Genomic DNA, 25,254 nt, shown 5'->3' with positions numbered 1-25,254 from the left:
CGCCACTCCACGCAAGGGCCACCCGAGACCTAGAGTAGAGATGCCCCCAATAATAAGAACATAGCCACTGTGCAGGCCTTCAAGACCACTCTGAATACACCTCGCCACTCCAGGCAAGGGCCACCTGAGACCTAGAGTAGAGATGTACCCAATAATAAAAACATAGCCACTGTGCAGGCCTTCAAGACCGCTCTGAATACACCTCGCCACTCCAGGCATGGGCCACCCGAGACCTAGAGTTGAGATGCCCCCAATAATAAGAACATAGCCACTTTGCAGGCCTTCAAGACCACTCTGAATACACCTTGCCACTCCAGGCAAGGGCCACCTGAGACCTAGAGTAGAGATGCCCCCAATAAAAAGAACATAGCCACTGTGCAGCCCTTCAAGACCACTCTGAATACACCTCGCCACTCCAGGCAAGGGCCACCTGAGACCTAGAGTAGAGATGCCCCCAAATAATAAGTACATAGCCACTGTGCAGGCCTTCAAGACCACTCTGAATACACCTCACCACTCCAGGCAAGGGCCACCTGAGACCTAGAGTAGAGATTCCCCCCTATAATAAGAACATAGCCACTGTGCAGGCCGTCAAGACCGCTCTGAATACACCTCGCCACTCCAGGCAAGGGCCACCCGAGACCTAGAGTAGAGATGCCCCAAATAATAAGAACATAGCCACTGTGCAGGCCTGAAAGACCGCTCTGAATACACCTCACCACTCCAGGCAAGGGCCACCGGAGACCTAGAGTAAAGATGCCCCCAATAATAAGAACATAGTCACTTTGCAGGCCTTCAAGACCACTCTGAATACACCTCACCACTCCAGGCAAGGGCCACCTGAGACCTGGAGTAGAGATTCCCCCCTATAATAAGAACATAGCCACTGTGCAGGCCTTCAAGACCACTGAATACACCTCACCACTCCAGGCAAGGGCCACCTGAGACCTAGAGTAGAGATGCTCCCAATAATAAGAACATAGCCACTGTGCAGGCCTTCAAGACCGCTCTGAATACACCTTGCCACTCCAGGCAAGGGCCACCCGAGACCTAGAGTAGAGATGCCCCCAATAATAAGAACATAGCCACTGTGCAGGCCTTCAAGACCGCTCTGAATACACCTCGCCACTCCAGGCAAGGGCCACCTGAGACCTAGAGTACAGATGCCCCCAATAATAAGAACATAGCCACTGTGCAGGCCTTCAAAACAGCTCTGAATACACCTCGCCACTCCAGGCAAGGGCCACCTGAGGCCTAGAGTAGAGATGCCCCCAATAATAAGAACATAGCCACTGTGCAGGCCTTCAAGATCACTCTGAATACACCTCGCCACTCCAGGCAAGGGCTACCTGAGACTGAGAGTAGAGATGCCCCCCCATAATAAGAACATAGCCACTGTGCAGGGCTTCTAGACCACTCTGAATACACCTCAACACTCCAGGCAAGGGCCACCCGAGACCTAGAGTAGAGATGCCCCCAATAATAAGAACATAGCCACCGTGCAGGCCTTCAAGACCGCTCTGAATACACCTCACCACTCCAAGCAAGGGCCACCTGAGACCTAGAGTAGAGATTCCCCCAATAATAAGAACATAGCCACTGTGCAGGCCTTCAAGACTGCTCTGAATACACCTCGCCACACCAGGCAAGGGCCACCCGAGACCTAGAGTAGAGATGCCCCCAATAATAAGAACATAGCCACTGTGCAGGCCTTCAAGACTGCTCTGAATACACCTTACCACTCCAGGCAAGGGCCACCTGAGACCTAGAGTAGAGATGCCCCCAATAATAAGAAGATAGCCACTGTGCAGGCCTTCAAGACCGCTCTGAATACACCTCGCCACTCCAGGCATGGGCCACCCGAGACCTAGAGTTGAGATGCCCCCAATAATAAGAACATAGCCACTGTGCAGGCCTTCAAGACCACTCTGAATACACCTTGCCACTCCAGGCAAGGGCCACCTGAGACCTAGAGTAGAGATGCCCCCAATAAAAAGAACATAGCCACTGTGCAGCCCTTCAAGACCACTCTGAATACACCTTGCCACTCCAGGCAAGGGCCACCTGAGACCTAGAGTAGAGATGCCCCCAAATAATAAGTACATAGCCACTGTGCAGGCCTTCAAGACCACTCTGAATACACCTCACCACTCCAGGCAAAGGCCACCTGAGACCTAGAGTAGATTTTCCCCCCTATAATAAGAACATAGCCACTGTGCAGGCCTTCAAGACCGCTCTGAATACACCTCGCCACTCCAGGCAAGGGCCACCTGAGACCTAGAATAGAGATGCCCCCAATAATAAGAACATAGCCACTGTGCAGGCCTTCAAGACCACTCTGAATACACCTCGCCACTCCAGGCAAGGGCCACCCGAGACCTAGAGTAGAGATGCCCCAAATAATAAGAACATAGCCACTGTGCAGGCCTGAAAGACCGCTCTGAATACACCTCACCACTCCAGGCACAGGGCACCTGAGACCGAGAGTAGAGATGCCCCCAATAATAAGAGCATAGCCACTGTGCAGGCCTGAAAGACCGCTCTGAATACACCTCACCACTCGAGGCAAGTGCCACCTGAGACCTAGAGTAAAGATGCCCCCAATAATAAGAACATAGTCACTTTGCAGGCCTTCAAGACCACTCTGAATACACCTCACCACTCCAGGCAAGGGCCACCTGAGACCTGGAGTAGAGATTCCCCCCTATAATAAGAACATAGCCACTGTGCAGGCCTTCAAGACCACTGAATACACCTCACCACTCCAGGCAAGGGCCACCTGAGACCTAGAGTAGAGATTCCCCCAATAATAAGAGCATAGCCACTGTGCAGGCCTGAAAGACCGCTCTGAATACACCTCACCACTCGAGGAGAGAGCCACCTGAGACCTAGAGTAAAGATGCCCCCCCATAATAAGAACATAGCCACTGTGCAGGGCTTCTAGACCACTCTGAATACACCTCAACACTCCAGGCAAGGGCCACCCGAGACCTAGAGTAGAGATGCCCCCAATAATAAGAACATAGCCACCGTGCAGGCCTTCAAGACCGCTCTGAATACACCTCACCACTCCAAGCAAGGGCCACCTGAGACCTAGAGTAGAGATTCCCCCAATAATAAGAACATAGCCACTGTGCAGGCCTTCAAGACTGCTCTGAATACACCTCGCCACACCAGGCAAGGGCCACCCGAGACCTAGAGTAGAGATGCCCCCAATAATAAGAACATAGCCACTGTGCAGGCCTTCAAGACTGCTCTGAATACACCTCACCACTCCAGGCAAGGGCCACCTGAGACCTAGAGTAGAGATGCCCCCAATAATAAGAAGATAGCCACTGTGCAGGCCTTCAAGACCGCTCTGAATACACCTCGCCACTCCAGGCATGGGCCACCCGAGACCTAGAGTTGAGATGCCCCCAATAATAAGAACATAGCCACTGTGCAGGCCTTCAAGACCACTCTGAATACACCTTGCCACTCCAGGCAAGGGCCACCTGAGACCTAGAGTAGAGATGCCCCCAATAAAAAGAACATAGCCACTGTGCAGCCCTTCAAGACCACTCTGAATACACCTTGCCACTCCAGGCAAGGGCCACCTGAGACCTAGAGTAGAGATGCCCCCAAATAATAAGTACATAGCCACTGTGCAGGCCTTCAAGACCACTCTGAATACACCTCACCACTCCAGGCAAAGGCCACCTGAGACCTAGAGTAGATTTTCCCCCCTATAATAAGAACATAGCCACTGTGCAGGCCTTCAAGACCGCTCTGAATACACCTCGCCACTCCAGGCAAGGGCCACCTGAGACCTAGAATAGAGATGCCCCCAATAATAAGAACATAGCCACTGTGCAGGCCTTCAAGACCACTCTGAATACACCTCGCCACTCCAGGCAAGGGCCACCCGAGACCTAGAGTAGAGATGCCCCAAATAATAAGAACATAGCCACTGTGCAGGCCTGAAAGACCGCTCTGAATACACCTCACCACTCCAGGCACAGGGCACCTGAGACCGAGAGTAGAGATGCCCCCAATAATAAGAGCATAGCCACTGTGCAGGCCTGAAAGACCGCTCTGAATACACCTCACCACTCGAGGCAAGTGCCACCTGAGACCTAGAGTAAAGATGCCCCCAATAATAAGAACATAGTCACTTTGCAGGCCTTCAAGACCACTCTGAATACACCTCACCACTCCAGGCAAGGGCCACCTGAGACCTGGAGTAGAGATTCCCCCCTATAATAAGAACATAGCCACTGTGCAGGCCTTCAAGACCACTGAATACACCTCACCACTCCAGGCAAGGGCCACCTGAGACCTAGAGTAGAGATTCCCCCAATAATAAGAGCATAGCCACTGTGCAGGCCTGAAAGACCGCTCTGAATACACCTCACCACTCGAGGAGAGAGCCACCTGAGACCTAGAGTAAAGATGCCCCCAATAATAAGAACATAGCCACTGTGCAGGCCTTCAAGACCACTCTGAATACACCTCACCACTCCAGGCAAGGGCCACCTGAGACCTCGAGTAGAGATTCCCCCCTATAATAAGAACATAGTCACTGTGCAGTCCTTCAAGACCGCTCTGAATACACCTCACCACTCCAGGCAAGGGCCACCTGAGACCTAGAGTAGAGATGCCTCCCAATAATAAGAACATAGCCACTGTGCAGGCCTTCAAGACCGCTCTGAATACACCTCAACATTCCAGGCAAGGACCACCTGAGACCTAGAGTAGAGATGCCCCCAATAATAAGGACATAGCCACTATGCAGGCCTTCAAGACCACTCTGAATACACCTCGCCACTCCAGGCAAGGGCCACCTGAGACCTAGAGTAGAGATGCCCCCCAATAATAAGAACATAGCCACTGTGCAGGGCTTCTAGACCACTCTGAATACACGTCACCGCTCCAGGCAAGGGCCACCTGAGACCTAGAGTAGAGATGCCCCCAATAATATGAACATAGCCACTGTGCAAGCCTTCAAGACCCCTCTGAATACACCTCACCACTCCAAGCAAGGGCCACCGGAGACATAGAGTAGAGATTCCCCCAATAATAAGAACATAGCCACTGTGCAGGCCTTCAAGACCGCTCTGAATACACCTCACCACTCAAGGCAAGGGCCACCCGAGACCTAGAGTAGAGATGCCCCCAATAATAAGAACATAGCCACTGTGCATGCCTTCAATACCACTCTGAATACACCTCGCCACTCCACGCAAGGGCCACCCGAGACCTAGAGTAGAGATGCCCCCAATAATAAGAACATAGCCACTGTGCAGGCCTTCAAGACCACTCTGAATACACCTCTCACTCCAGGCAAGGGCCACCTGAGACCTAGAGTAGAGATGTACCCAATAATAAAAACATAGCCACTGTGCAGGCCTTCAAGACCGCTCTGAAAACACCTCGCCACTCCAGGCAAGGGCCACCTGAGACCTAGAGTAGAGATGCCCCCAATAATAAGAACATAGCCACGGTGCAGGCCTTCAAGACTGCTCTGAATACACCTCACCACTCCAGGCAAGGGCCACCTGAGACCTAGAGTAGAGATGCCCCCAATAATAAGTACATAGCCACTGTGCAGGCCTTCAAGACCACTCTGAATACACCTCACCACTCCAGGCAAGGGCCACCTGAGACCTAGAGTAGAGATTCCCCCCTATAATAAGAACATAGCCACTGTGCAGGCCTTCAAGACCGCTCTGAATACACCTCGCCACTCCAGGCAAGGGCCACCTGAGACCTAGAATAGAGATGCCCCCAATAATAAGAACATAGCCACTGTGCAGGCCTTCAAGACCACTCTGAATACACCTCGCCACTCCAGGCAAGGGCCACCCGAGACCTAGAGTAGAGATGCCCCAAATAATAAGAACATAGCCACTGTGCAGGCCTGAAAGACCGCTCTGAATACACCTCACCACTCCAGGCACAGGGCACCTGAGACCGAGAGTAGAGATGCCCCCAATAATAAGAGCATAGCCACTGTGCAGGCCTGAAAGACCGCTCTGAATACACCTCACCACGCGAGGCAAGTGCCACCTGAGACCTAGAGTAAAGATGCCCCCAATAATAAGAACATAGTCACTTTGCAGGCCTTCAAGACCACTCTGAATACACCTCACCACTCCAGGCAAGGGCCACCTGAGACCTGGAGTAGAGATTCCCCCCTATAATAAGAACATAGCCACTGTGCAGGCCTTCAAGACCACTGAATACACCTCACCACTCCAGGCAAGGGCCACCTGAGACCTAGAGTAGAGATGCTCCCAATAATAAGAACATAGCCACTGTGCAGGCCTTCAAGACCGCTCTGAATACACCTTGCCACTCCAGGCAAGGGCCACCCGAGACCTAGAGTAGAGATGCCCCCAATAATAAGAACATAGCCACTGTGCAGGCCTTCAAGACCGCTCTGAATACACCTCGCCACTCCAGGCAAGGGCCACCTGAGACCTAGAGTACAGATGCCCCCAATAATAAGAACATAGCCACTGTGCAGGCCTTCAAAACAGCTCTGAATACACCTCGCCACTCCAGGCAAGGGCCACCTGAGACCTAGAGTAGAGATGCCCCCAATAATAAGCACATAGCCACTGTGCAGGCCTTCAAGACCACTCTGAATACACCTCGCCACTCCAGGCAAGGGCTACCTGAGACCTAGAGTAGAGATGCCCCCCCATAATAAGAACATAGCCACTGTGCAGGGATTCTAGACCACTCTGAATACACCTCAACACTCCAGGCAAGGGCCACCCGAGACCTAGAGTAGAGATGCCCCCAATAATAAGAACATAGCCACTGTGCAGGCCTTCAAGACCGCTCTGAATACACCTCACCACTCCAAGCAAGGGCCACCTGAGACCTAGAGTAGAGATTCCCCCAATAATAAGAACATAGCCACTGTGCAGGCCTTCAAGACTGCTCTGAATACACCTCGCCACACCAGGCAAGGGCCACCCGAGACCTAGAGTAGAGATGCCCCCAATAATAAGAACATAGCCACTGTGCAGGCCTTCAAGACCACTCTGAATACACCTCGCCACTCCAGACAAGGGCCACCTGAGACCTAGAGTAGAGTTGCCCCCAATAATATGAATGTAGCCACTGTGCAGGCCTTCAAGACCCCTCTGAATACACCTCACCACTCCAAGCAAGGGCCACCTGAGACATAGAGTAGAGATGCCCCCAATAATAAGAACATAGCCACTGTGCATGCCTTCAATACCACTCTGAATACACCTCACCACTCCAGGCAAGGGCCACCCGAGACCTAGAGTAGAGATGCCCCCAATAATAAGAACATTGCCACTGTGCAGGCCTTCAAGACCACTCTGAATACACCTCGCCACTCCAGGCAAGGGCCACCCGAGACCTAGAGTAGAGATGCCCCCAATAATAAGAACATAGCCACTGTGCAGGCCTTCAAGACCGCTCTGAATACACCTCGCCACTCCAGGCAAGGGCCACCTAATACCTAGAGCAGAGATGCCCCCAATAATAAGAACATAGCCACTGTGCAGGCCTTCAAGACCACTCTGAATACACCTCGCCACTCCAGGTAAGGGCCACCTGAGACCTAGAGTAGAGATTCCCCCCAATAATAAGAACACAGCCACTGTGCAGGGCTTCTAGACCACTCTGAATACACCTCACCACTCCAGGCAAGGGCCACCCGAGACCTCGAGTAGAGATGCCCCCAATAATAAGAACATAGCCACTGTGCAGGCCTTCAAGACCGCTCTGAATACACCTCGCCACTCCAGGCACAGGGCACCTGAGACCTAGAGTAGAGATGCCCCCAATAATAAGAGCATAGCCACTGTGCCTAAAAGACCGCTCTGAATACACCTCACCACTCGAGGCAAGAGCCACCTGAGACCTAGAGTAGAGATGCCCCCAATAATAAGAACATAGCCACTGTGCAGGCCTTCAAGACCACTCTGAATACACTTCACCACTCCAGGCAAGACCCACCTGAAACCTAGAGTAGAGATTCCCCCCAATAATAAGAACATAGCCACTGTGCAGGCCTTCAAGACCGCTCTGAATACACCTCACCACTCCAGGCAAGGGCCACCTGAGACCTAGAGTAGAGATGCCTCCCAATAATAAGAACATAGCCACTGTGCAGGCCTTCAAGACCGCTCTGAATACACCTCGCCACTCCAGGCAAGGGCCACCTAAGACCTAGAGTACAGATGCCCCCAATAATAAGAACATAGCCACTGTGCAGGCCTTCAAGACAGCTCTGAATACACCTCACCACTCCAGGCAAGGGCCACCGGAGACCTAGAGTAGAGATGCCCCCAATAATAAGAACATAGCCACTGTGCAGGCCTTCAAGACCACTCTGAATACACCTCACCACTCCAGGCAAGGGCCACCCGAGACCTAGAGTAGAGATGCCCCCAATAATAAGAACATAGCCACTGTGCAGGCCTTCAAGACCGCTCTGAATACACCTCGCCACTCCAGGCAAGGGCCACCTGAGACCTAGAGTACAGATGTCCCCAATAATAAAAACATAGCCACTGTGCAGGCCTTCAAGACTGCTCTGAATACACCTCGCCACTCCAGGCAAGGGCCACCTGAGACCTAGACTAGAGATGCCCCCAATAATAAGAACATAGAACTGTGCAGGCCTTCAAGACTGCTCTGAATACACCTCACCACTCCAGGCAAGGGCCACCTGAGACCTAGAGTAGAGATGCCCCCCAATAATAAGAACACAGCCACTGTGCAGGGCTTCTAGACCACTCTGAATACACCTCACCACTCCAGGCAAGGGCCACCCGAGACCTAGAGTAGAGATGCCCCCAATAATAAGAACATAGCCACTGTGCAGGGCTTTTAGACCACTCTGAATACACCTCGCCACTCCAGGCAAAGGCCACCTGAGACCTAGAGTAGAGATGTCCCCAATAATAAAAACATAGCCACTGTGCAGGCCTTCAAGACCGCTCTGAATACACCTCGCCACTCCAGGCAAGGGCCACCTGAGACCTAGAGTACAGATGCCCCCAATAATAAGAACATAGCCACTGTGCAGGCCTTCAAGGCAGCTCTGAATACACCTCTCCACTCCAGGCAAGGGCCACCTGAGACCTAGAGTAGAGATTCCCCCAATAATAAGAACATAGCCACTGTGCAGGCCTTCAAGACCGCTCTGAATACACCTCGCCACACCAGGCAAGGGCCACCCGAGACCTAGAGTAGAGATGCCCCCAATAATAAGAACATAGCCACTGTGCAGGGCTTTTAGACCACTCTGAATACACCTCGCCACTCCAGGCAAGGGCCACCTGAGACCTAGAGTAGAGATGTCCCCAATAATAAAAACATAGCCACTGTGCAGGCCTTCAAGACCACTCTGAATACACCTCACCACTCCAGGCAAGGGCCACCTGAGACCTAGAGTAGAGATGTCCCCAAATAATAAGTACATAGCCACTGTGCAGGCCATCAAGACCACTCTGAATACACCTCACCACTCCAGGCAAGGGCCACCTGAGACCTAGAGTAGAGATGCCCCCAGTAATAAGAACATAGCCACTGTGCAGGCCTTCAAGACAACTCTGAATACACCTCACCCCTCCAGGCAAGGGCCACCTAATACCTAGAGCAGAGATGCCCCCTATAATAAGAACATAGCCACTGTGCAGGCCTTCAAGACCACTCTGAATACACCTCGCCACTCCAGGCAAGGGCCACCTGAGACCTAGAGTAGAGATGCCCCCCAATAATAAGAACACAGCCACTGTGCAGGGCTTCTAGACCACTCTGAATACACCTCACCACTCCAGGCAAGGGCCACCCGAGACCTAGAGTAGAGATGCCCCCAATAATAAGAGCATAGCCACTGTGCCTAAAAGACCGCTCTGAATACACCTCACCACTCGAGGCAAGACCCACCCGAGACCTAGAGTAGAGATTTCCCCCAATAATAAGAACATAGCCACTGTGCAGGCCTTCAAGACCGCTCTGAATACACCTCACCACTCCAGGCAAGGGCCTGCTGAGACCTAGAGTATAGATGCCTCCCAATAATAAGAACATAGCCACTGTGCAGGCCTTCAAGACCGCTCTGAATACACCTCGCCACTCCAGGCAAGGGCCACCTGAGACCTAGAGTACAGATGCCCCCAATAATAAGAACATAGCCACTGTGCAGGCCTTCAAGACAGCTCTGAATACACCTCACCACTCCAGGCAAGGGCCACCGGAGACCTAGAGTAGAGATGCCCCCAATAATAAGAACATAGCCACTGTGCAGGCCTTCAAGACCGCTCTGAATACACCTCACCACTCCAGGCAAGGGCCACCAGAGACCTAGAGTAGAGATGCCCCCAATAATAAGAACATAGCCACTGTGCAGGCCTTCAAGACCGCTCTGAATACACCTCACCACTCCAGGCAAGGGCCAACCGAGATCTAGAGTAGAGATGCCCCCAATAATAAGAACATAGCCACTGTGCAGGCCTTCAAGACCGCTCTGAATACACCTCGCCACTCCAGGCAAGGGCCACCTGAGACCTAGAGTACAGATGCCCCCAATAATAAGAACATAGTCACTGTGCAGGCCTTCAAGACAGCTCTGAATACACCTCACCACTCCAGGCAAGGGCCACCTGAGATCTAGAGTAGAGATTCCCCCAATAATAAGAACATAGCCACTGTGCAGGCCTTCAAGACCGCTCTGAATACACCTCGCCACTCCAGGCAAGGGCCACCCGAGACCTAGAGTAGAGATGCCCCCAATAATAATAACATAGCCACTGTGCAGGGCTTTTAGACCACTCTGAATACACCTCGCCACTCCAGGCAAGGGCCACCTGAGACCTAGAGTAGAGATGTCCCCAATAATAAAAACATAGCCACTGTGCAGGCCTTCAAGACCGCTCTGAATACACCTCGCCACTCCAGGCAAGGGCCACCCGAGACCTAGAGTAGAGATGCCCCCAATAATAAGAACATAGCCACTGTGCAGGGCTTTTAGACCACTCTGAATACACCTCGCCACTCCAGGCAAGGGCCACCTGAGACCTAGAGTAGAGATGTCCCCAATAATAAAAACATAGCCACTGTGCAGGCCTTCAAGACCACTCTGAATACACCTCACCCCTCCAGGCAAGGGCCACCTAATACCTAGAGCAGAGATGCCCCCTATAATAAGAACATAGCCACTGTGCAGGCCTTCAAGACCACTCTGAATACACCTCGCCACTCCAGGCAAGGGCCACCTGAGACCTAGAGTAGAGATGCCCCCCAATAATAAGAACACAGCCACTGTGCAGGGCTTCTAGACCACTCTGAATACACCTCACCACTCCAGGCAAGGGCCACCCGAGACCTAGAGTAGAGATGCCCCCAATAATAAGAGCATAGCCACTGTGCCTAAAAGACCGCTCTGAATACACCTCACCACTCGAGGCAAGACCCACCAGAGACCTAGAGTAGAGATTTCCCCCAATAATAAGAACATAGCCACTGTGCAGGCCTTCAAGACCGCTCTGAATACACCTCACCACTCCAGGCAAGGGCCTGCTGAGACCTAGAGTATAGATGCCTCCCAATAATAAGAACATAGCCACTGTGCAGGCCTTCAAGACCGCTCTGAATACACCTCGCCACTCCAGGCAAGGGCCACCTGAGACCTAGAGTACAGATGCCCCCAATAATAAGAACATAGCCACTGTGCAGGCCTTCAAGACAGCTCTGAATACACCTCACCACTCCAGGCAAGGGCCACCGGAGACCTAGAGTAGAGATGCCCCCAATAATAAGAACATAGCCACTGTGCAGGCCTTCAAGACCGCTCTGAATACACCTCACCACTCCAGGCAAGGGCCACCAGAGACCTAGAGTAGAGATGCCCCCAATAATAAGAACATAGCCACTGTGCAGGCCTTCAAGACCGCTCTGAATACACCTCACCACTCCAGGCAAGGGCCACCCGAGATCTAGAGTAGAGATGCCCCCAATAATAAGAACATAGCCACTGTGCAGGCCTTCAAGACCGCTCTGAATACACCTCGCCACTCCAGGCAAGGGCCACCTGAGACCTAGAGTACAGATGCCCCCAATAATAAGAACATAGTCACTGTGCAGGCCTTCAAGACAGCTCTGAATACACCTCACCACTCCAGGCAAGGGCCACCTGAGATCTAGAGTAGAGATTCCCCCAATAATAAGAACATAGCCACTGTGCAGGCCTTCAAGACCGCTCTGAATACACCTCGCCACTCCAGGCAAGGGCCACCCGAGACCTAGAGTAGAGATGCCCCCAATAATAATAACATAGCCACTGTGCAGGGCTTTTAGACCACTCTGAATACACCTCGCCACTCCAGGCAAGGGCCACCTGAGACCTAGAGTAGAGATGTCCCCAATAATAAAAACATAGCCACTGTGCAGGCCTTCAAGACTGCTCTGAATACACCTCGCCACTCCAGGCAAGGGCCACCTGAGACCTAGACTAGAGATGCCCCCAATAATAAGAACATAGAACTGTGCAGGCCTTCAAGACTGCTCTGAATACACCTCACCACTCCAGGCAAGGGCCACCTGAGACCTAGAGTAGAGATGCCCCCCAATAATAAGAACACAGCCACTGTGCAGGGCTTCTAGACCACTCTGAATACACCTCACCACTCCAGGCAAGGGCCACCCGAGACCTAGAGTAGAGATGCCCCCAATAATAAGAACATAGCCATTGTGCAGGGCTTTTAGACCACTCTGAATACACCTCGCCACTCCAGGCAAGGGCCACCTGAGACCTAGAGTAGAGATGTCCCCAATAATAAAAACATAGCCACTGTGCAGGCCTTCAAGACCACTCTGAATACACCTCACCCCTCCAGGCAAGGGCCACCTAATACCTAGAGCAGAGATGCCCCCAATAATAAGAACATAGCCACTGTGCAGGCCTTCAAGACCACTCTGAATACACCTCGCCACTCCAGGCAAGGGCCACCTGAGCCCTAGAGTACAGATGCCCCCAATAATAAGAACATAGCCACTGTGCAGGCCTTCAAGACCACTCTGAATACACCTCGCCACTCCAGGCAAGGGCCACCCGAGACCTAGAGTAGAGATGCCCCCAATAATAAGAACATAGCCACTGTGCAGGGCTTTTAGACCACTCTGAATACACCTCGCCACTCCAGGCAAGGGCCACCTGAGACCTAGAGTAGAGATGTCCCCAATAATAAAAACATAGCCACTGTGCAGGCCTTCAAGACCACTCTGAATACACCTCACCACTCCAGGCAAGGGCCACCTGAGACCTAGAGTAGAGATGTCCCCAAATAATAAGTACATAGCCACTGTGCAGGCCTTCAAGACTGCTCTGAATACACCTCACCACTCCAGGCAAGGGCCACCTGAGACCTAGAGTAGAGATGCCCCCAGTAATAAGAACATAGCCACTGTGCAGGCCTTCAAGACAACTCTGAATACACCTCACCCCTCCAGGCAAGGGCCACCTAATACCTAGAGCAGAGATGCCCCCAATAATAAGAACATAGCCACTGTGCAGGCCTTCAAGACCACTCTGAATACACCTCGCCACTCCAGGCAAGGGCCACCTGAGACCTAGAGTAGAGATGCCCCCCAATAATAAGAACACAGCCACTGTGCAGGGCTTCTAGACCACTCTGAATACACCTCACCACTCCAGGCAAGGGCCACCCGAGACCTAGAGTAGAGATGCCCCCAATAATAAGAACATAGCCATTGTGCAGGGCTTTTAGACCACTCTGAATACACCTCGCCACTCCAGGCAAGGGCCACCTGAGACCTAGAGTAGAGATGTCCCCAATAATAAAAACATAGCCACTGTGCAGGCCTTCAAGACCACTCTGAATACACCTCACCCCTCCAGGCAAGGGCCACCTAATACCTAGAGCAGAGATGCCCCCAATAATAAGAACATAGCCACTGTGCAGGCCTTCAAGACCACTCTGAATACACCTCGCCACTCCAGGCAAGGGCCACCTGAGCCCTAGAGTACAGATGCCCCCAATAATAAGAACATAGCCACTGTGCAGGCCTTCAAGACCACTCTGAATACACCTCGCCACTCCAGGCAAGGGCCACCCGAGACCTAGAGTAGAGATGCCCCCAATAATAAGAACATAGCCACTGTGCAGGGCTTTTAGACCACTCTGAATACACCTCGCCACTCCAGGCAAGGGCCACCTGAGACCTAGAGTAGAGATGTCCCCAATAATAAAAACATAGCCACTGTGCAGGCCTTCAAGACCACTCTGAATACACCTCACCACTCCAGGCAAGGGCCACCTGAGACCTAGAGTAGAGATGTCCCCAAATAATAAGTACATAGCCACTGTGCAGGCCTTCAAGACTGCTCTGAATACACTTCACCACTCCAGGCAAGGGCCACCTGAGACCTAGAGTAGAGATGCCCCCAGTAATAAGAACATAGCCACTGTGCAGGCCTTCAAGACAACTCTGAATACACCTCACCCCTCCAGGCAAGGGCCACCTAATACCTAGAGCAGAGATGCCCCCAATAATAAGAACATAGCCACTGTGCAGGCCTTCAAGACCACTCTGAATACACCTCGCCACTCCAGGCAAGGGCCACCTGAGACCTAGAGTAGAGATGCCCCCCAATAATAAGAACACAGTCACTGTGCAGGGCTTCTAGACCACTCTGAATACACCTCACCACTCCAGGCAAGGGCCACCCGAGACCTAGAGTAGAGATGCCCCCAATAATAAGAGCATAGCCACTGTGCCTAAAAGACCGCTCTGAATACACCTCACCACTCGAGGCAAGACCCACCTGAGACCTAGAGTAGAGATTCCCCCTAATAATAAGAACATAGCCACTGTGCAGGCCTTCAAGACCGCTCTGAATACACCTCACCACTCCAGGCAAGGGCCTGCTGAGACCTAGAGTATAGATGCCTCCCAATAATAAGAACATAGCCACTGTGCAGGCCTTCAAGACCGCTCTGAATACACCTCGCCACTCCAGGCAAGGGCCACCTGAGACCTAGAGTACAGATGCCCCCAATAATAAGAACATAGCCACTGTGCAGGCCTTCAAGACAGCTCTGAATACACCTCACCACTCCAGGCAAGGGCCACCGGAGACCTAGAGTAGAGATGCCCCCAATAATAAGAACATAGCCACTGTGCAGGCCTTCAAGACCGCTCTGAATACACCTCACCACTCCAGGCAAGGGCCACCAGAGACCTAGAGTAGAGATGCCCCCAATAATAAGAACATAGCCACTGTGCAGGCCTTCAAGACCGCTCTGAATACACCTCACCACTCCAGGCAAGGGCCACCCGAGATCTAGAGTAGAGATGCCCCCAATAATAAGAACATAGCCACTGTGCAGGCCTTCAAGACCGCTCTGAATACACCTCGCCACTCCAGGCAAGGGCCACCTGAGACCTAGAGTACAGATGCCCCCAATAATAAGAACATAGTCACTGTGCAGGCCTTCAAGACAGCTCTGAATACACCTCACCACTCCAGGCAAGGGCCACCTGAGATCTAGAGTAGAGATTCCCCCAATAATAAGAACATAGCCACTGTGCAGGCCTTCAAGACCGCTCTGAATACACCTCGCCACTCCAGGCAAGGGCCACCCGAGACCTAGAGTAGAGATGCCCCCAATAATAAGAACATAGCCACTGTGCAGGGCTTTTAGACCACTCTGAATACACCTCGCCACTCCAGGCAAGGGCCACCTGAGACCTAGAGTAGAGATGTCCCCAATAATAAAAACATAGCCACTGTGCAGGCCTTCAAGACTGCTCTGAATACACCTCGCCACTCCAGGCAAGGGCCACCTGAGACCTAGACTAGAGATGCCCCCAATAATAAGAACATAGAACTGTGCAGGCCTTCAAGACTGCTCTGAATACACCTCACCACTCCAGGCAAGGGCCACCTGAGACCTAGAGTAGAGATGCCCCCCAATAATAAGAACACAGCCACTGTGCAGGGCTTCTAGACCACTCTGAATACACCTCACCACTCCAGGCAAGGGCCACCCGAGACCTAGAGTAGAGATGCCCCCAATAATAAGAACATAGCCATTGTGCAGGGCTTTTAGACCACTCTGAATACACCTCGCCACTCCAGGCAAGGGCCACCTGAGACCTAGAGTAGAGATGTCCCCAATAATAAAAACATAGCCACTGTGCAGGCCTTCAAGACCACTCTGAATACACCTCACCCCTCCAGGCAAGGGCCACCTAATACCTAGAGCAGAGATGCCCCCAATAATAAGAACATAGCCACTGTGCAGGCCTTCAAGACCACTCTGAATACACCTCGCCACTCCAGGCAAGGGCCACCTGAGCCCTAGAGTACAGATGCCCCCAATAATAAGAACATAGCCACTGTGCAGGCCTTCAAGACCGCTCTGAATACACCTCGCCACTCCAGGCAAGGGCCACCCGAGACCTAGAGTAGAGATGCCCCCAATAATAAGAACATAGCCACTGTGAAGGGCTTTTAGACCACTCTGAATACACCTCGCCACTCCAGGCAAGGGCCACCTGAGACCTAGAGTAGAGATGTCCCCAATAATAAAAACATAGCCACTGTGCAGGCCTTCAAGACCACTCTGAATACACCTCACCACTCCAGGCAAGGGCCACCTGAGACCTAGAGTAGAGATGTCCCCAAATAATAAGTACATAGCCACTGTGCAGGCCTTCAAGACTGCTCTGAATACACCTCACCACTCCAGGCAAGGGCCACCTGAGACCTAGAGTAGAGATGCCCCCAGTAATAAGAACATAGCCACTGTGCAGGCCTTCAAGACAACTCTGAATACACCTCACCCCTCCAGGCAAGGGCCACCTAATACCTAGAGCAGAGATGCCCCCAATAATAAGAACATAGCCACTGTGCAGGCCTTCAAGACCACTCTGAATACACCTCGCCACTCCAGGCAAGGGCCACCTGAGACCTAGAGTAGAGATGCCCCCCAATAATAAGAACACAGCCACTGTGCAGGGCTTCTAGACCACTCTGAATACACCTCACCACTCCAGGCAAGGGCCACCCGAGACCTAGAGTAGAGATGCCCCCAATAATAAGAGCATAGCCACTGTGCCTAAAAGACCGCTCTGAATACACCTCACCACTCGAGGCAAGACCCACCTGAGACCTAGAGTAGAGATTCCCCCTAATAATAAGAACATAGCCACTGTGCAGGCCTTCAAGACCACTCTGAATACACCTCACCACTCCAGGCAAGGGCCACCCGAGACCTAGAGTAGAGATGCCACCCAATAAAAATAACATAGCCACTGTGCAGGCCTTCAAGACCACTCTGAATACACCTCACCACTCCAGGCAAGGGCCACCCGAGACCTAGAGTAGAGATTCCCCCCAATAATAAGAACATAGCCACTGTGCAGGCCTTCAAGACCGCTCTGAATACACCTCACCACTCCAGGCAAGGGCCTGCTGAGACCTAGAGTATAGATGCCTCCCAATAATAAGAACATAGCCACTGTGCAGGCCTTCAAGACCGCTCTGAATACACCTCGCCACTCCAGGCAAGGGCCACCTCAGACCTAGAGTACAGATGCCCCCAATAATAAGAACATAGCCACTGTGCAGGCCTTCAAGACAGCTCTGAATACACCTCACCACTCCAGGCAAGGGCCACCGGAGACCTAGAGTAGAGATGCCCCCAATAATAAGAACATAGCCACTGTGCAGGCCTTCAAGACTGCTCTGAATACACCTCACCACTCCAGGCAAGGGCCACCAGAGACCTAGAGTAGAGATGCCCCCAATAATAAGAACATAGCCACTGTGCAGGCCTTCAAGACCGCTCTGAATACACCTCACCACTCCAGGCAAGGGCCACCCGAGATCTAGAGTAGAGATGCCCCCAATAATAAGAACATAGCCACTGTGCAGGCCTTCAAGACCGCTCTGAATACACCTCGCCACTCCAGGCAACGGCCAACTGAGATCTAGAGTACAGATGCCCCCAATAATAAGAACATAGTCACTGTGCAGGCCTTCAAGACATCTCTGAATACACCTCACCACTCCAGGCAAGGGCCACCTGAGATCTAGAGTAGAGATTCCCCCAATAATAAGAACATAGCCACTGTGCAGGCCTTCAAGACCGCTCTGAATACACCTCGCCACTCCAGGCAAGGGCCACCCGAGACCTAGAGTAGAGATGCCCCCAATAATAAGAACATAGCCACTGTGCAGGGCTTTTTGACCACTCTGAATACACCTCGCCACTCCAGGCAAGGGCCACCTGAGACCTAGAGTAGAGATGTCCCCAATAATAAAAACATAGCCACTGTGCAGGCCTTCAAGACTGCTCTGAATACACCTCGCCACTCCAGGCAAGGGCCACCTGAGACCTAGACTAGAGATGCCCCCAATAATAAGAACATAGAACTGTGCAGGCCTTCAAGACTGCTCTGAATACACCTCACCACTCCAGGCAAGGGCCACCTGAGACCTAGAGTAGAGATGCCCCCCAATAATAAGAACACAGCCACTGTGCAGGGCTTCTAGACCACTCTGAATACACCTCACCACTCCAGGCAAGGGCCACGCGAGACCTAGAGTAGAGATGCCCCCAATAATAAGAACATAGCCATTGGGCAGGGCTTTTAGACCACTCTGAATACACCTCGCCACTCCAGGCAAGGGCCACCTGAGACCTAGAGTAGAGATGTCCCCAATAATAAAAACATAGCCACTGTGCAGGCCTTCAAGACCACTCTGAATACACCTCACCCCTCCAGTCAAGGGCCACCTAATACCTAGAGCAGAGATGCCCCCAATAATAAGAACATAGCCACTGTGCAGGCCTTCAAGACCACTCTGAATACACCTCGCCACTCCAGGCAAGGGCCACCTGAGACCTAGAGTAGAGATGCCCCCCAATAATAAGAACACAGCCACTGTGCAGGGCTTCTAGACCACTCTGAATACACCTCGCCACTCCAGGCAAGGGCCACCTGAGACCTAGAGTAGAGATGCCCCCAATAATAAGAACATAGGACTGTGCAGGCCTTCAAGACTTCTCTGAATACACCTCACCACTCCAGGCAAGGGCCACCTGAGACCTAGAGTTGAGATGTCCCCAATAATAAAAACATAGCCACTGTGCAGGCCTTCAAGACCGCTCTGAATACACCTCGCCACTCCAGGCACAGGGCACCTGAGACCTAGAGTAGAGATGCCCCCAATAATAAGAGCATAGCCACTGTGCCTAAAAGACCACTCTGAATACACCTCACCACTCGAGGCAAGACCCACCTGAGACCTAGAGTAGAGATTCCCCCCAATAATAAGAACATCGCCACTGTGCACGCCTTCAAGACCGCTCTGAATACACCTCACCACTCCAGGCAAGGGCCACCTGAGACCTAGAGTAGAGATGCCTCCCAATAATAAGAACATAGCCACTGTGCAGGCCTTCAAGACCGCTCTGAATACACCTCGCCACTCCAGGCAAGGGCCACCTGAGACCTAGATTACAGATGCCCCCAATAATAAGAACATAGCCACTGTGCAGGCCTTCAAGACAGCTCTGAATACACCTCACCACTCCAGGCAAGGGCCACCGGAGACCTAGAGTAGAGATGCCCCCAATAATAAGAACATAGCCACTGTGCAGGCCTTTAAGACCGCTCTGAATACACCTCGCCCCTCCAGACAAGGGCCACCTGAGACCTAGAGTAGAGATGCCCCCAGTAATAAGAACATAGCCACTGTGCAGGCCTTCAAGACAACTCTGAATACACCTCACCCCTCCAGGTAAGGGCCACCTGAGACCTAGAGTACAGATGCCCCCAATAATAAGAACATAGCCACTGTGCAGGCCTTCAAAACAGCTCTGAATACACCTCACCACTCCAGGCAAGGGCCACCTGAGACCTAGAGTAGAGATGCCCCCAATAATAAGAACATAGCCACTGTGCAGGCCTTCGAGACCACTCTGAATACACCTCGCCACTCCAGGCAAGGGCCACCTGAGACCTAGAGCAGAGATGCCCCCAATAATAAGAACAAAGCCACTGTGCAGGCCTTCAACACCACTCTGAATACACCTCGCCACTCCAGGCAAGGGCCACCTGAGACCTAGAGTAGAGATGCCCCCCAATAATAAGAACACAGCCACTGTGCAGGGCTTCTAGACCACTGTGAATACACCTCACCACTCCAGGCATGGGCCACCCGAGACCTAGAGTAGAGATGCCCCCAATAATAAGAACATAGCCACTGTGCAGGCCCTCAAGACCGCTCTGAATCAGTGGTCGAAGTGACCGAAAAATAGTAGTGGAACTGTGTTCGCTGCTGGTCTGCCCCATTCCACACAAAACCCATCACTGCGCCCCCTCCCACACACAATCCAAAACCCCAAACAAACACACCATCCATTTTTGGGAATGGGCAGTGCACTGAAGTGCAAGCTTCAACTTCTTCCTACACTTTTATTTTAAAACTAAACCATTGCAGAACGGTTTCTTGTTAAAATAAAAGTATAGGAACAGTTAAACTTAAAAATAAAAAGTATAGGAGCACCGCTCCTGACCGCTCCCGCTCACTTCGACCTCTGCTCTGAATACACCTCGCCACTCCAGGCACAGGGCACCTGAGACCTAGAGTAGAGATGCCCCCAATAATAAGAGCATAGCCACTGTGCCTAAAAGACCGCTCTGAATACATCTCACCACTCGAGGCAAGAGCCACCTGAGACCTAAAGTAGAGATTCCCCCCAATAATAAGAACATAGCCACTGTGCAGGGCTTCAAGACCGCTCTGAAAACACCTCACCACTCCAGGCAAGGGCCACCTGAGACCTAGAGTAGAGATGCCTCCCAATAATAAGAACATAGCCACTGTGCAGGCCTTCAAGACCGCTCTGAATACACCTCGCCACTCGAGGCAAGGGCCATCTGAGACCTAGAGTACAGATGCCCCCAATAATAAGAACATAGCCACTGTGCAGGCCTTCAAGACAGCTCTGAATACACCTCACCACTCCAGGCAAGGGCCACCGGAGACCTAGAGTAGAGATGCCCCCAATAATAAGAACATAGCCACTGTGCAGTCCTTCAAGACCGCTCTGAATACACCTCACCACTCCAGGCAAGGGCCACCCGAGACCTAGAGTAGAGATGCCCCCAATAATAAGAACATAGCCACTGTGCAGGCCTTCAAGACCGCTCTGAATACACCTCGCCACTCCAGGCAAGGGCCACCTGAGACCTAGAGTACAGATGCCCCCAATAATAAGAACATAGCCACTGTGCAGGCCTTGAAGACAGCTCTGAATACACCTCACCACTCCAGGCAAGGGCCACCTGAGTCCTAGAGTAGAGATTCCCCCAAAAATAAGAACATAGCCACTGTGCAGGCCTTCAAGACCGCTCTGAATACACCTCGCCACTCCAGGCAAGTGCCACCCGAGACCTAGAGTAGAGATGCCCCCAATAATAAGAACATAGCCACTGTGCAGGGCTTCTAGACCACTCTGAATACACCTCGCCACTCCAGGCAAGGGCCACCTGAGACCTAGAGTAGAGATGTCCCCAATAATAAAAACATAGCCACTGTGCAGGCCTTCAAGACCGCTCTGAATACACCTCGCCACTCCAGGCAAGGGCCACCTGAGACCTAGAGTAGAGATGCCCCCAATAATAAGAACATAGCCACTGTGCAGGCCTTCAAGACCACTCTGAATACACCTCGCCACTCCAGGCAAGGGCCACCTGAGACCTAGAGTAGAGATGCCCCCCAATCATAAGAACACAGCCACTGTGCAGGGCTTCTAGACCACTCTGAATACACCTCACCACTCCAGGCAAGGGCCACCCGAGACCTAGAGTAGAGATGCCCCCAATAATAAGAACATAGCCACTGTGCAGGCCTTCAAGACTGCTCTGAATACACCTCGCCACTCCAGGCACAGGGCACCTGAGACCTAGAGTAGAGATGCCCCCAATAATAAGAGCATAGCCACTGTGCCTAAAAGACCGCTCTGAATACACCTCACCACTCGAGGCAAGAGCCACCTGAGACCTAGAGTAGAGATGCCCCCAATAATAAGAACATAGCCACTGTGCAGGCCTTCAAGACCACTCTGAATACACCTCACCACTCCAGGCAAGGGCCACCTGAGACCTAGAGTAGAGATGCCTCCCAATAATAAGAAAATAGCCACTGTGCAGGCCTTCAAAATCGCTCTGAATACACCTCGCCACTCCAGGCATGGGCCACCCGAGACCTAGAGTTGAGATGCCCCCAATAATAAGAACATAGCCACTGTGCAGGCCTTCAAGACCACTCTGAATACACCTTGCCACTCCAGGCAAGGGCCACCTGAGACCTAGAGTAGAGATGCCCCCAATAAAAAGAACATAGCCACTGTGCAGCCCTTCAAGACCACTCTGAATACACCTCGCCACTCCAGGCAAGGGCCACCTGAGACCTAGAGTAGAGATGCCCCCAAATAATAAGTACATAGCCACTGTGCAGGCCTTCAAGACCACTCTGAATACACCTCACCACTCCAGGCAAGGGCCACCTGAGACCTAGAATAGAGATGCCCCCAATAATAAGAACATAGCCACTGTGCAGGCCTTCAAGACCACTCTGAATACACCTCGCCACTCCAGGCAAGGGCCACCCGAGACCTGGAGTAGAGATGCCCCAAATAATAAGAACATAGCCACTGTGCAGGCCTGAAAGACCGCTCTGAATACACCTCACCACTCCAGGCACAGGGCACCTGAGACCGAGAGTAGAGATGCCCCCAATAATAAGAGCATAGCCACTGTACAGGCCTGAAAGACCGCTCTGAATACACCTCACCACTCGAGGCAAGTGCCACCTGAGACCTAGAGTAAAGATGCCCCCAATAATAAGAACATAGTCACTTTGCAGGCCTTCAAGACCACTCTGAATACACCTCACCACTCCAGGCAAGGGCCACCTGAGACCTGGAGTAGAGATTCCCCCCTATAATAAGAACATAGCCACTGTGCAGGCCTTCAAGACCACTGAATACACCTCACCACTCCAGGCAAGGGACACCTGAGACCTAGAGTAGAGATTCCCCCAATAATAAGAGCATAGCCACTGTGCAGGCCTGAAAGACCGCTCTGAATACACCTCACCACTCCAGGCAAGGGCCACCTGAGACCTAGAGTAGAGATGCCCCCAATAATAAGAACATAGGACTGTGCAGGCCTTCAAGACTTCTCTGAATACACCTCACCACTCCAGGCAAGGGCCACCTGAGACCTAGAGTTGAGATGTCCCCAATAATAAAAACATAGCCACTGTGCAGGCCTTCAAGACCGCTCTGAATACACCTCGCCACTCCAGGCACAGGGCACCTGAGACCTAGAGTAGAGATGCCCCCAATAATAAGAGCATAGCCACTGTGCCTAAAAGACCGCTCTGAATACACCTCACCACTCGAGGCAAGACCCACCTGAGACCTAGAGTAGAGATTCCCCCCAATAATAAGAACATCGCCACTGTGCACGCCTTCAAGACCGCTCTGAATACACCTCACCACTCCAGGCAAGGGCCACCTGAGACCTAGAGTAGAGATGCCTCCCAATAATAAGAACATAGCCACTGTACAGGCCTTCAAGACCGCTCTGAATACACCTCGTCACTCCAGGCAAGGGCCACCTGAGACCTAGAGTACAGATGCCCCCAATAATAAGAACATAGCCACTGTGCAGGCCTTCAAGACAGCTCTGAATACACCTCACCACTCCAGGCAAGGGCCACCGGAGACCTAGAGTAGAGATGCCCCCAATAATAAGAACATAGCCACTGTGCAGGCCTTTAAGACCGCTCTGAATACACCTCGCCCCTCCAGACAAGGGCCACCTGAGACCTAGAGTAGAGATGCCCCCAGTAATAAGAACATATCCACTGTGCAGGCCTTCAAGACAACTCTGAATACACCTCACCCCTCCAGGTAAGGGCCACCTGAGACCTAGAGTACAGATGCCCCCAATAATAAGAACATAGCCACTGTGCAGGCCTTCAAAACAGCTCTGAATACACCTCACCACTCCAGGCAAGGGCCACCTGAGACCTAGAGTAGAGATGCCCCCAATAATAAGAACATAGCCACTGTGCAGGCCTTCGAGACCACTCTGAATACACCTCGCCACTCCAGGCAAGGGCCACCTGAGACCTAGAGCAGAGATGCCCCCAATAATAAGAACAAAGCCACTGTGCAGGCCTTCAACACCACTCTGAATACACCTCGCCACTCCAGGCAAGGGCCACCTGAGACCTAGAGTAGAGATGCCCCCCAATAATAAGAACACAGCCACTGTGCAGGGCTTCTAGACCACTGTGAATACACCTCACCACTCCAGGCATGGGCCACCCGAGACCTAGAGTAGAGATGCCCCCAATAATAAGAACATAGCCACTGTGCAGGCCCTCAAGACCGCTCTGAATCAGTGGTCGAAGTGACCGAAAAATAGTAGTGGAACTGTGTTCGCTGCTGGTCTGCCCCATTCCACACAAAACCCATCACTGCGCCCCCTCCCACACACAATCCAAAACCCCAAACAAACACACCATCCATTTTTGGGAATGTGCAGTGCACTGAAGTGCAAGCTTCAACTTCTTCCTACACTTTTATTTTAAAACTAAACCATTGCAGAACGGTTTCTTGTTAAAATAAAAGTATAGGAACAGTTAAACTTAAAAATAAAAAGTATAGGAGCACCGCTCCTGACCGCTCCCGCTCACTTCGACCTCTGCTCTGAATACACCTCGCCACTCCAGGCACAGGGCACCTGAGACCTAGAGTAGAGATGCCCCCAATAATAAGAGCATAGCCACTGTGCCTAAAAGACCGCTCTGAATACATCTCACCACTCGAGGCAAGAGCCACCTGAGACCTAAAGTAGAGATTCCCCCCAATAATAAGAACATAGCCACTGTGCAGGGCTTCAAGACCGCTCTGAAAACACCTCACCACTCCAGGCAAGGGCCACCTGAGACCTAGAGTAGAGATGCCTCCCAATAATAAGAACATAGCCACTGTGCAGGCCTTCAAGACCGCTCTGAATACACCTCGCCACTCGAGGCAAGGGCCATCTGAGACCTAGAGTACAGATGCCCCCAATAATAAGAACATAGCCACTGTGCAGGCCTTCAAGACAGCTCTGAATACACCTCACCACTCCAGGCAAGGGCCACCGGAGACCTAGAGTAGA

This window comes from Ambystoma mexicanum, chromosome 7q (genome assembly GCF_040938575.1).
Source record: "Ambystoma mexicanum isolate Mex_15411 chromosome 7q, UKY_AmexF1_1, whole genome shotgun sequence".
Lineage (NCBI taxonomy): Eukaryota > Metazoa > Chordata > Amphibia > Caudata > Ambystomatidae > Ambystoma > Ambystoma mexicanum.
The sequence above is the reverse complement of the archived record's forward strand: the minus strand, read 5'-3'. Positions refer to the sequence as shown.